Source organism: Carcharhinus amblyrhynchos, chromosome 31, assembly GCF_965287045.1.
Source record: "Carcharhinus amblyrhynchos chromosome 31, sCarAmb.v2.hapA, whole genome shotgun sequence".
NCBI classification, from domain to species: Eukaryota; Metazoa; Chordata; class Chondrichthyes; order Carcharhiniformes; family Carcharhinidae; genus Carcharhinus; species Carcharhinus amblyrhynchos.
This window is the reverse complement of record NC_137354.1, coordinates 13270284-13283497: the sequence shown is the minus strand read 5'-3', so window position 1 is coordinate 13283497 and position 13214 is coordinate 13270284. Positions and strand designations below refer to the sequence as shown.

The following is a 13214-nucleotide window of genomic DNA, read 5'->3' as shown; positions in this document are numbered from 1 at the left end:
GATGGTTGTCGTCTTGAAGCAGGTAGGGACCAGAGATTGTTGTAAAGAGAGATTGAAGATGTCTGTGAATACCCCTGCCAGCTGATCCATGCAGGATCTGAGTGCTTATCTAGGTACCCCATCTGAACCAGTGACTTTCTGTGGGTTGACCTTCGAAAAGGCTGCTCTGACATCTGCAATGGTGACCTCAGATACAGGTTCATCGGAGGCTTCCAAGGTGGCGAGAGGTGGCTCTTGCTGACCTCTTGCTCAAAATGGGTATTTTGGAGCTAATGATTTTATATGCCTTCAACTTGTAGCCTGTTCTGTCTTGCAGACCTTGCCAAAGTTGGTGGGTGGGGGTTGTCCTTGTGGCTGATCTGGGACTGTAGCTTGATCCAGTACTCTCTTTTGGCATCTTTGGAACTCCTTACATCTTATCTGGCTTTCGTGTACAGGTCAGGGTCACCTGACCTGAACACCTCAAGACCCTGACTTCAGCAAGCAGTAGATATCCCTGTTCGTCCATCAACCCTGTGGTCTGCCAAAGTGTGGGCGGGTGATAGAGCGATAGGCATGTTTGATATTTGTGTAGCAGTGTTCTAGGATTTGGGCTTCTGGTGGAACAGGAGACATGTTGGTGGTAACTTGGTAGGATGCTTGAGCTTGGCCTGATTGAAGTCCCTGAATGAACGAGGCCTTGGGATAGTGAATGGAGTTGAGTGTGTTAGTATTCTGTTATCAAATGTTACACTTGTAAATATAGAAACTAGAAGCAGGAGTAGGCCATTCGGCTCTTTAAGCCTTCTCCACCATTCATTTTAACCATGGCTTATTACCAAATTCAATATCCTGATCCAGTACCCCCCCATCCCTCCATATCCCTGGATCCCTTTAGCCCCAAGAGCTATATCTAATTCTTTCTTGAAATCAGACAATGTTTGGCCTCAACTACATTCTGTGGTCGTGAATTCCACACATTCACCACTGGGTGAAGACATTTCTTCTCACTCAGTTCTAAAGGTTTACCCCTTATCCTCAAACTATGACCCCTAGTTCTGGACTCTCCCACCAGTCGGAACATTGTCTCTGAATCTACCCTGTTAGAATTTTGTAAGTTTTAATGAGATTCCCTTTTACTTTTCTAAACTCCAATCAATGTAGTCCTAACCAACCTAGTCTCTCCTCATATGACAGACCTGCCAACCCAGGAATCAACCTGGTAAACCTCTGCTATACTCCCTTTATAGCAAGGACATTCTTCCGCAGATAAGGACACCAGAACTGCACACAATGCCCCAGGTATGGCCTCACCAGTGCCCTATACAATTGCAGCAAAACATCCCTACCCCTATACTCAAATCCTCTAGCTTTTTACCGTCTTTATTGCCTGCTGTGTCTGTGTGCTTACTTTCAGTGATTAATGCATGAGGAATCTAAGGTCTCCTTGAGTATCCATCTCTCTCAATTCACACCCATTCTAGTAAGCTGCCACCATAGTGGATAACCTCTCATTTATCCATATTATACTGCATCTGCCATGCAGATACCCACACACTCAACCTGTCCAGATCACGCTGAAGCTTTGCTGCACCCTCCTCACAGCTCACTCTCCCACCCAGCTTTGTATCATCTGCAAATTTAGCGGTAATACATTCAGTTCCCCATTCCAAATCATTTATATATAAAACATAAACAGTTGGGGTCCTAGCACAGATCCTTGCAGAACCCCACTAGTCACTGACTGCCAATTAGAAAAAGACTCATTTATGCCAACTCTTTGCTTCCTATCTACTAACCAGCTTTCTGTCCATCTCACAACATTACATTACACTACATTATAGGCCGGTTAGTTTAACGTCTGTTGTAGGTAAAATGTTAGAATCCGTGATCAAGGAGAAAATAGCGAGGCATCTTGAGGAGAATTGTTTGATAGAGCAGATGCAGCACGGTTTCGTTAAGGGGAAGTCATGTCTGACAAATTTATTGGAGTTCTATGAGGATGTGTCTAGGGTGGTGGATAGAGGAGAGCCGGTGGATGTGATGTTTCTTGATTTCCAGAAGGCATTTGATAAGGTGCTGCACAAGAGGTTATTACAGAAGGTCAGGGGGCATGGAGTTGGGGGTAGGGTGTTGGCGTGGATAGAGGATTGGCTGTCAAATAGGAGGCAGAGAGTGGGGGTCAATGGGTACTATTCGGATTGGTGGTTGGTGACTAGTGGAGTGCCCCAGGGGTCGGTGCTGGGGCCTCAGCTATTTACCATTTATATAGATGATCGGGAGGAGGGAACCGAGTGTATGGTGTTGAAATTTGCTGATGACACCAAGATTGGTGGAATGGCAAATTGTGCGGAGGGTGTGGAAAGTCTACAGAAGGATCTAGATAGGCTGGGCGAATGGGCCAGGAACTGGCAAATAGAATTTAATGTTGGCAAGTGTGAAGTTGTCCACTTTGGTAGGAATAACGGTAGGAAGGACTATTACTAACTTGGCAAAAAACTGCAGCATGCAATGGTGCAGAGGGACCTCGGGGTCCTTGTGCATGAGTCGCAAAAACCCAGCCTGCAGGTGCAGCAGGTGGTCAGGAAGGCTAATGGGATGCTGGCCTTCATAGCGAGGGGGATTGAATATAAAAGTAGGGAGGTCTTGCTGCAACTGTAGAGGGCACTGGTGAGGCCGCAGCTAGAGCACTGTGTGCAGTTTTGGTCGCCGCACTTACGCAAGGATATTTTGGCCTTGGAGGGAGTGCAGAGGAGGTTTACTAGGCTGATACCAGAGCTGAGGGGGTTGAACTATGAGGAGAGGCTGAATAAACTAGGCTTGTACTTGTTAGAGTTTAGAAGAATGAGGGGAGATCTCATTGAGACATATAAGATGATGAATGGGATGGATAGGATAGAGGTGGAGAGGCTCTTCCCGCTCAGAAAGGACAGTAGGACTAGAGGGCACAGCCTCAAGATAAAAGGGGGGCGGTTTAGAATGGAGTTGAGGAGGAACTTCTTCACTCAAAGGGTGGTGAATCTCTGGAATTCTCTGCCCGTTGAAGTGGTGGAGGCTGCCTCGCTAAATATATTTAAGACGCGGGTTGATAGGTTTTTAATAGGCAAGGGGATTAAGGGTTATGGGGAGAGGGCGGGAAGGTGGAACTGAGCCACGACAGATTAGCCATGATCTTACTGAATGGCAGGGCAGGCTCAAGGGGCTAGATGGCCTACTCCTGCTCCTATTTCTTATGTTCTTATTTCTTATGTTCTTATGAAATCCCACGTGCTTTAACTTTACATAGTAGCCTGTTATGTGAGACCTTGTCGAAAGCTTTCTGAAAGTCTAAATAAATCACATTCACTGGTTCTCCTTGGTCAACCCTACTAGTTACATCCTCAATGATTTTCAGTAGATTCGACAAGCATGATTTTCCGATTGTAAATCCATGCTGACTTTGCCTGATTATATCAATGCCTTCCAAATGCTGAGTTACAAAATCCTTGATAATAAACTCTAGCAACTTCCCCAGTACCGATGTTAGTTCCCTGCTCCCTGTTTTCTTTCTAACGCCCTTTTTGAATCTCCTTTCCAATCTGTAGGAGGGTAGCTAATGTAAAAGTATGCTAGTGCAAATGTACTTTGCACTTGCTAATGGACTCAGAAAATTAGTGAATCAACCTATTTTGTTAATTAACCCAGATAGGCAGGTGAAGGGAAAAAGTGGAAAGTTGCATTCTCAGGTGAGAAGAATGTTCGATTATCCCAGATTTCTAGATACAACATATCATTTGCCTTAATAATGATGCATCATGGTGTCTGATTATTACTGTTCACATGTTCTGTCCATCAGTGGTAGCATTATTGTCATTGCAACAGACTGTCATGTTCAATGTGATTTACACTGTTCTTAGTTCAAAGATTATCATTTTTATTGTTTGAATTCCATAATTATTTATTGAATTACTTTTGATTTTGAGATGTTTGTGCTAAAGAACAAGCATACTTTAAAGAAATCTTTCTAGTGTATTGTCATATAAATTTGCAAAATATTCTGGAAGACAAAATGAAAATGAATCTGCATTTTTACCATAATTACTGATTTTCCTGATGGTTGCAGCATCGTGCGCAATCAGACAGATGGAAATTTAAGTGCCACAAGTTAAAGACAAGATAGCCTTCCTTTATGGATTCTTTCCTAGAGATATCACTATGATCTGCTTTCAGAGTTTGTCATAAACAATTACTCTGACATGCGCATTAAAAAGTGAGCATTTGGCTGTGCATTTTCTAACCTTTGAAAAGAACAGTACCTTTTGTATCATGCTCATTTAATAGAGGAACAATGGGAAAAACAGGTTGTAAATTGCCATGCAATTAAAGCAACTTCCCTCCTCGGTGTTTCACGTTTATGTTCGCTTTCTGTTTTTTATTTCACATTTGTGCACTTGTGTCATTTATTTTAGGATTTTCAGTGTTTATTTCTTTCAATTTCAAATTAATTTCTATAATATGTCATAGACAGAAAGAAGTGCAACCAGATCCTCTTTCTACCAGCTTGTCCACGTTTGAGTAATTTGAACCAGAATTTGTCTTTCATACATACTTGCCATCAGACACAAAGTTTCATTGCACTTTCATAAATAAATTTCATACATTATAATTTGGAAATTGCACTTTCCAGTACATTGTCCTTGCTGAGTTGTAAAGCTTATTAATTACCTTATTTTGCTTACTGATTTAAATGTAATTTTCTGCAATATCACGAGCATTGGAAATCCCAATTGTACACTCAGACAAATGAGAATGAAGGTAAAATATAAATACAATGAATAGTTGTATCAACTGATATCTGGGATTCAGGGGGAGGGAGCATTCATTTATTAATATTTAAGTAAAGGTTGGAGAGACTGGGCCAGTATCCATTGCAGTTCAGAAGAATGAGAAGTGATTCATTAAAACACAACTGAGGGGACTTGACACAATGTATGCGGAAAGGATGTTCCCCTTTGTGAGCAGAATTAGAACTAGGGGACACAGTTTAAAAATAAGGGGTCTTCCATTGGAGCATTGTGAGTGTTCGGAACTCTGTTCCCCAGAGAACAATGGAGGCAAGGCCACTGAATATTTTTAAGCCCAAGGTAGATAGATTTTTCACTAGCATGTCAATCAAAGATCTTCAAGGGTAGCCAGGAATGTGAATTGAGGCCATAATCAGATCAGGCGTGAACTTATTGCATGGTGGAGCATGCTCAAGGGTGCAAATGGCTGACTTCTGCCCCTATTTCGTATGTTTGTATAAAGTAAGCTAATTACCTCAAATAATAAGTACGTGCGTTCATAATCAGTAAGAACATATGATGAATTCTGATGAACTACACAATTATATTGTCTTAAGTAATCAATTAAAATTGATGTACCCAGCATAAGCCTCAGATTGTAAAGGAGTTGACTGGTTGGTTATCAGAATCTAGAAGAAAGCTGTTGAACTAAAAAAACTCTTCAGATTTCAACTAACATCCATCAGCGGAAACATAAAGGGGGTGATCTTACCAAAAAAATTCTAAGTGCTGAATATGCGTGAAAACTGGGGAAAATTGTGCACATTTGTGGATGTGGCTCCCAGTTGCAATCATATGGCATTTAGAGGGAAAAAAAGAGGTAAAATGTGATTCTCGTCAGTAGGGGGAGAGGGTGGAACTTATTCATGCTGGGGAGCTGCCTGCCTGCTAAGTTGTAGGGGTGCCTGATCTCCCAGTGAACAGGGAACTGTGTACAAGATCTGTCACCCCCTCCGCCCCCACCCCGCTTCGCCTCCCCCTTCTCCGCCTCCCCCCTTCCTCCCTCCCCCTCGCCCCCCCCCCCCCCCCCCCACTCCCCCTCGGCCCCCCCCCCCCCCCAGACATCACCTTGGCCCCCTCCCAGACATCACTCCTTCCCTGATATCGTCCCCCTATCCTCTCCTGCTCTGACATCATCTCACACACCCAACAGAGCCAATTACTTCCCTGTCATGGCCCTGCCCCTTTAAGCCCCACCCCTGTCATGGACCCACCCTTTCAACCCCACCCCCAATTCCACCCACCCCCCCCCCCCCCCCACCCACCCAATCCCCCTTGCCTTAGGCCTCAGTGTGCACTATTAAGGTGCAAGGCTGGCACTGCCTGGCCTTGCCCCTGATCACACCAGGGACTTCAATGGCCTCCAGTCCCCTAGCAAGGCCACCACGTCTGGAGCCTGTAGGTGGGTTGCAAGCTTGATCTTCGCCGGTGAGGACCTCCACTGGCAAGCAGGTAAGGACAAGTGAGCACAGACAATAGTGTCTGGGATTCGCTGATTGTATTGAAGTGACAATAAATAAATCAGCTTTGCACCCTTCCTGGGCCAAGGCTGATTTCACTAGCAGATTGGGGTCAGTAACATAGCGACAAGCGAGAAACCAGTCACGAGTTCACATCTCATCCGATCTAAGCTGTTCGTCATGCTGATTGACCAGCATGATGAGCTGGTAAGATCACCCCCTAAGAGTTTGCCTTTGCCAGACAAAAGTGGATAGTGTCTCATCCTATCCATTTAGCATGGGTGACACCCTGAAAGTAGAAAATACTTATTTCAAATTTATAAAGCCATACTAATGCATCAAAGTTTAAAATATTTGTTCAAAAGAAGGATGTTCCTTGGTCTCTAAGGCATTGACTATAAGCAGAGGTTGAATACACCAGAATTGTTTTCACTGGAAAGACAGAGGCTGAGGGGATACATGATAGAGATCTACAGAATTATGAGAGGCATACACAAGGTGGAGAGTTAGAGGCTTTTTCCCAGGGTGGCAGTGTCAATTACACGGGGGCACAGGTTCAAGGAGGAAGAAGGAAAGTTTAAGAGAGATGTGTAGGAGATGATCTGGAGGAGGGAACCGAGTGCAGGGTGTCGAAATTTGCTGATGACACCAAGATTGGGGGAAAGGCAAATTGTGCGGAGGGTGTGGAGAGTCTGCAGAAGGATCTAGATAGGCTGGGCGAATGGGCCAGGAAATGGCAAATGGAATTTAATGTTGGCAAGTGTGAGGTGGTCCACTTTGGTAGGAAGAATGGTAGGAAGGACTATTACTTACGGGGCGAAAAACCGCAGCAGGCGATGGTGCAGAGGGACCTCAGGGTCCTTGTGCATGAGTCGCAAAAACCCAGCTTGCAGGTGCAGCAGGTGGTCAGGAAGGCGAATGGGATGCTGGCCTTCATAGCGAGGGGGATTGAATATAAAAGTAGGGAGGTCTTGCTGCAGCTGTATAGGGCATTGGTGAGGCCGCAGCTGGAGTACTGTGTGCAGTTTTGGGCGCCGCACCTGCGCAAGGATATTTTGGCCTTGGAGGGAGTGCAGAGGAGGTTTACTAGGCTGATACCGGAGTTGAGGGGGTTGAGCTATGAGGAGAGGCTGAATAAACTAGGCTTGTACTCGTTAGAGTTTAGAAGAATGAGGGGAGATCTCATTGAGACGTATAAGATGATGAATGGGATGGATAGGATAGAGGTGGAGAGACTCTTCCCGCTCAAAAAAGACAGTAGGACTAGGGGGCACAGCCTCAAGATAAAGGGGAGGCGGTTTAGAACGGAGTTGAGGAGGAACTTCTTCACTCAAAGGGTGGTGAATCTCTGGAATTCTCTGCCCGTTGAAGTGGTGGAGGCTGCCTCGCTAAATATTTTTAAGAAGCAGGTTGATGGGTTCTTGATAAGAGAGGGGATTAAGGGTTATGGGGAGAGGGCGGGAAAGTGGAACTGAGCCACGACAGATCAGCCATGATCTTATTGAATGGCGGGGCAGGCTCGAAGGGCTAGATGGCCTACTCCTGCTCCTATTTCTTATGTTCTTATGTTCTTATGAGAAGTTTGTCACACAGAGTGGTGGGTGCCTGGAACGTGCTGCCAGAGGAGATGGTGGAAGTAGGCACCTTTGCAACATTTGAGAGGCATCTGGATGAGAGCATGAATAGGGAGAGAATAGAGGGTTACTGTCTGATTCACGGCAGAAGGTATTCTTTCAATTTAGTTATGGTATCATGATTAGCATAGGCTTGGAGGGCTGAAGGGCCTGTTGTTCTGCTGTACTCTTTGTTCTCTTTTCAGTTGTTTTGAGTTGTTATGACTCTTAAGCACTGAAGAAGTGTGGATATGTGAAATAAAAACAGAAAATACTGGAAAAACTGAGCTGGTCTGGAAGCATCTGTGGGGAGAGAAACATGATTAATGTTTGAGTCTGTATGATTCTTCAGGGTGGAATTGTGATGGATTATATACTGTCAAAAGAGGAGGATGCGGGAAGAACAATGGGAAAAGTATGGGATACGGTATAGGGCAGGAGAGATTGAAGGACAAGATGTCATGGAACAAAAGGGAATGGTCTTGATTTTGACAAAAATTCAAAGCATTTATGCAAATTGTGTAAATGGAATAATAATGAAGAACTTTGGGAGCAAAAGACATGAAAAAAAAATTCCATCACATGGCAAAAAAAACACAAAATCAAAATGAGGACAGAGATCATAGTCAGAAATTGTTGAAGTCAGTATTGAGTCCAGAAGGCTGTAAAGTGCATAATTGTAAGCTGAGGACGCTGTTCCTTGAGCTTGCATCTAACTTCAATAGAACACCGCAGCTGACTGAGGACAAAGACATTGATGTTAGAATAATGTGAATTAAAATGGCAAGCAACCAGAAGATCGGGGTCATGCTTGTGGACTGAAAGGATGTTCTGACTAAGTGGCCATAAAACCTACATTTGGTCTCTCCACTGTAGGGGGCATTGCAATGTGAGCAATAAATAGAGTATACCAACTTGAAAGAAGTAAATTGGTGCTTCATCTGGAAGGAATATTTGGAGACTTTGACAATGAGGAGAGAGGAGGAAAAAGGACAAGTGTCATAACTGAGATGGCATGGGAAAGTGCCATTGGGAGGGAATGAGGATTGATGAGTGGATCATGGTTTTGCGGAAGGAAAAGTCCATTCACTATTTGAAAATACAAATTAGGCGCAGTAGCAGGTCATTCAGCACCTTAAGCCCATTTTTCCATTCAATAAGATGATAGCTAATTTTGAAATAGAATCATTGAGTCACAGAAAAGTTGCCCTTCTGGACCCTTAAAGAGTCATAGAGGTTTACTGGAAAGACTCAAATCTCAGCACCACATTCCTGCCTACCTCTGATAACCTTTCACGCCCCAGTTTATCAATTATTTATCTCTGCCTTTAAAATATTCAAAGATTCTGCTTCTACAGCACTTGAGATTTCCAAAGACAAGTGACCCTCTGAGAGAAAACATTTCTCCTCACCCCTACCTTAAAGTTTTATTTTTAAATCGTGACCATTAGTTCTAGATTCTTCCACAAGAACAAACATCCTTTCCACATCTATCTGTCAAGACCCCTCAAGATCTTACATGTTTCAATCAAGCTGCTTCCTACCCTTCTACACTCCAGTGGTTACAAAGCTAGCTTGTCCAGCTTTTTCTTACAAACTGCCCATTCCAGTCATTAGTCTAGTGAACTTATCTGAATTGCTTCTAATGGATTTACACCCTTCCTTATTTAAGGAAGGGACACCGTACACAGTGCTCCACATGTGGTCTGCCCTGTGTAACTGAAGCATAACCTCCTTACTTTTGTACTCAATTCCCATCACAATAAACAATACCATTTAATTAGTTTTTCTAATTACTTGCTATATCTGCATTCTAACTTTTTGCGATTCATACACTAGGACACCCAAATCCCTCTGTATCTGAGAGCTCTGCAATCTCTCACTGTAATATGACGCATTTTAATTTTTTTCCCCAAAATGGATGATTTCACTTGCATTTTGCCACATTATACTCAATTTCCCAGATTTTTGCCCATACTCAATACCTATCCATATCCCTTTGTAGCCTCCTTATGCCCTCTTCATAAATTACTTTCCTACCTATCTTTGTATCACCTGCAAATTTACCAACCATATCTTTGTTCCCTTCATCCAAGTTATTTAAATAAACTGTAAAAAGTTGAGGCCTCACCAGTAATCCTTGAGATGCATCATTTGTTACATCTTGCCAACCAGAAAATGACCTATTTACGTCTACACTGTGCTTCCTGTTAGTCAATATATCTTCAATCTGGCGATTGTTGCGTGATGTCCGTTGATCCTTTGTCATAGCATCTGCATGGTCTTGCCAGTGTAGAGTCTGCAGTTCTCCAGCTTCTGCCCTAAATACGTTAAAGCAGACACCTCCCATGGACAAACTCTCTGGATACACAGGATCTGCTCAAATGAGGAGGAACGCAACAGACACCTATAGACACTGAAAGACGCCCTCGTAAGAATGGGAAATGACGCTGAACTCATCGATCGACAGTTGTGATATGCCACAGCAAAAAACCGCATTTCCTCAAAAGACAAACACGGGACATGCCTGACAGAGTAACCTTTGTCGTCCACTACTTTCGTGGAGCAAGAAACTACGACATCTTCTTTGGAGCCTTTAACATGTCATCAATGAAGATCAACATCTGTTCACGACCATGCACACACCCCCACTGCTTGCCTTCAAACAATCGCCCAACCTCAAACAGACCATTGTTTGCAACAAACTGCCCACACAACCCTGCCACAGCAACCTCTATAGGATGTGCCAGATCATCGACATGGATATCACCATCACATGTGAGAACACCATCCATCAGGTACACGGTATATATTCATGCAGCTCGGTCAACATTGTCTACCTCATATGCTGCAGGAAATGATTCCCAAGGCATGGTACATTGACGAGACCATGCAGACGTGATAACAATGGATGAATGGACACCATGCAACAATCGCCAGGAAGGAGTGTTCTGATTCAGCAGTCAAGGGATTTCAGCCTCTGAAATTTGGGTAAACATTCCCCAAGGTGGCCTTCAAGACAGATGACAATGTAGAATTGCCGAACAGAAATTGATAGCCAAGTTCTGCACACATGAGGACGGCCTCAATCAGGATCTTGGGTTCATGTGGACACACAACGCTCATTGCGTATTCCCATTTTCTAATTTATAGCCATTCTGATAGTGAGTAATTTACTTTCCATTTTTTGCTACAGAAGTGGATAGCCTCACTTTTATCCAAATTATACTGCATCTGCCATTCATTTGCCCACACTCAATTGTCGAAGTCACATGAAAGGATCACTGCATCCTCTGCACAGCTTACCCTCCCACCCAGTTTTGTGTCATCTGCAAATTTGGAGCAATTACATTTAGTTCCCTCATCCAAATCATTATATATAGCTGTGATCCCAGCATTGATCCCTTTGGTACCCTATTAGTCACTGCCTGCCATTTTGAAGAAAGCCTATTTTTTTCCTGCTCTTTACTTGCTGTTTGCCAACCAGTTTTATCTCCATCTCAATACGTTGCCCGCAATCCCATATGCTTTGATTTTATGCGCTAATCTCTTATGCTTTTATTATAACAGAGCAATTTTGTTTTACTATTCTTTCCCAGGATGTGGGTATGGCTGGCTAAGCCACATTTATTACCCATTCCTAACTATCCCTTCGCAAGGATAATTAGGAACGGGTAATAAATGCTGGCTTAGCCAGCCATTCCCACATATCCACCTTGAAAAAGGTGGTGGCAAGCTGCTTTCTTGAACTGTTGCAGTCCATGTGGTGTAGGTACACCCATAGTGCTGTGAGAAAGGGAGTTCCAGGATTTTGACCCAACGATAGCAAAGCAATAGCATTATTGTTCCAAGTCAGGATGGTGTGTGGCTTGGAGAGGAAGTATAGACGATGGTGTTGCCATGCATCTGCTGCCCTTGTCCTTCTTGGTGGTAGAGATAGCAGGTTTGGAAGGTTGCTGTCGAAAGAACTTTAGTGAGTTTCTACAGTGCATCTTGTTGATGGTACACACTGCTAGCACTGTGCATTAGCAGTGGAGGGAGTGAATGTTAAAGATGATGGTTGGGTTGCTAATCTGATGGACAGTTTTATCCTAAATGATATCTAGTTTTGAGAGTGTTATTGCAGCTGCAATCATCCAGGTGAGTGGGAAGTATTCCATCATACTCCTCACTTGTGCCTTGTAAATAGTCAATAGGTTTTGAGGACTCAGGAGGTAAGTCACTTGCCACAGAATTCCCAGCCTCTGATCGGCTCTTGTAGTCGCAGCACTTATATGGCTGGTCCAGTTCAGTTTCTGGTCAATGGTGATCCTCTCAGGAGGTTGGTAGCAGGGGATTCAATGGTGATAGTATTTAATGTAAAGAGGAGATATTGTGATTCCATCTTGTTACAGATGATTGGATTGTCTCATGTTAGAGATCGTCATTGCCTGGCACTTGTGTGTGTTATGCATGTTACCTCCCACTTATCAGTTCAAGCCTGAACAAAGACATGGACAGCTTCAGTAGCTGAAGAGTTGTGAAAGGTGTTGAACATTGTATAATCATCAGCGACCATCCCCACTTCTGATCTTATGATGGAGGGAAGGTCATTGATAAAGCAGCTGAAAATGCTTGGGTCTCGCACATTATCCTGAGGAGCTCCTGTCGAGATGGGTGGGACTGAGATGATAGACCTCCAACAAACATAACCATCTTCTTTTATGCTAGCCATGACTCCAAACATATAGAATTTGATATTCTATAAATATAAAATTAGCTTTTCAGGACTCGTAACTTTTTTTTACCTCATTTTATGAGGTATGGGTGTCGCTAGCTAGGCCAGCATTTATTGCCCATCCTTAGTTGCCCTGCGGAAGACCATTACAGTACTTGAAGTGTCAGTGTATCCATAGTGCTGTTAGGGAAAGAATTCCAGGATTTTGACCCAGCGACAGTGAAGGAATGGTGATACATTTCAAAGTCAGGATGGTTAGTGACTTGGAGAGAATTGAATTATGTGAAGTAAGAGTTGATATGAGGGGGAAAAAAGTGAATAAATACAAAGTGCATACACAAATTACTGAAATTGATGTGAATTGAATTAGTTTATAGTTCAAAGTCCTGAGGGAAGATAACTTTGGAACAACAAAAGGAGAGACTTCTACACGTATTCTCAGGCCTCGTAATAGATTGATGCTTGTTTGTATATTTCACATGGTTTTAAATCAGTGGATGAGTATGGTTATGAATAGGGTGTGCTTAAGCTACTTGCATTTTTTGGAGTATAATTGGGAGAGTATCAAAGGCATGTAGATACGTCTGTGTGTTGTGTGTGTTGATTGTGAAAACATTCAACT

At 43.3% G+C, this 13214-nt stretch overlaps 1 protein-coding gene across 1 annotated transcript in view; it reads left to right on the top strand.

The window, feature by feature from the left end:
- Window positions 1-13214, top strand: part of lrmda (leucine rich melanocyte differentiation associated) — a 1032656-nt gene that overhangs the window by 411698 nt on the left and 607744 nt on the right. The gene's annotated exons all lie outside the window — the stretch shown is intronic.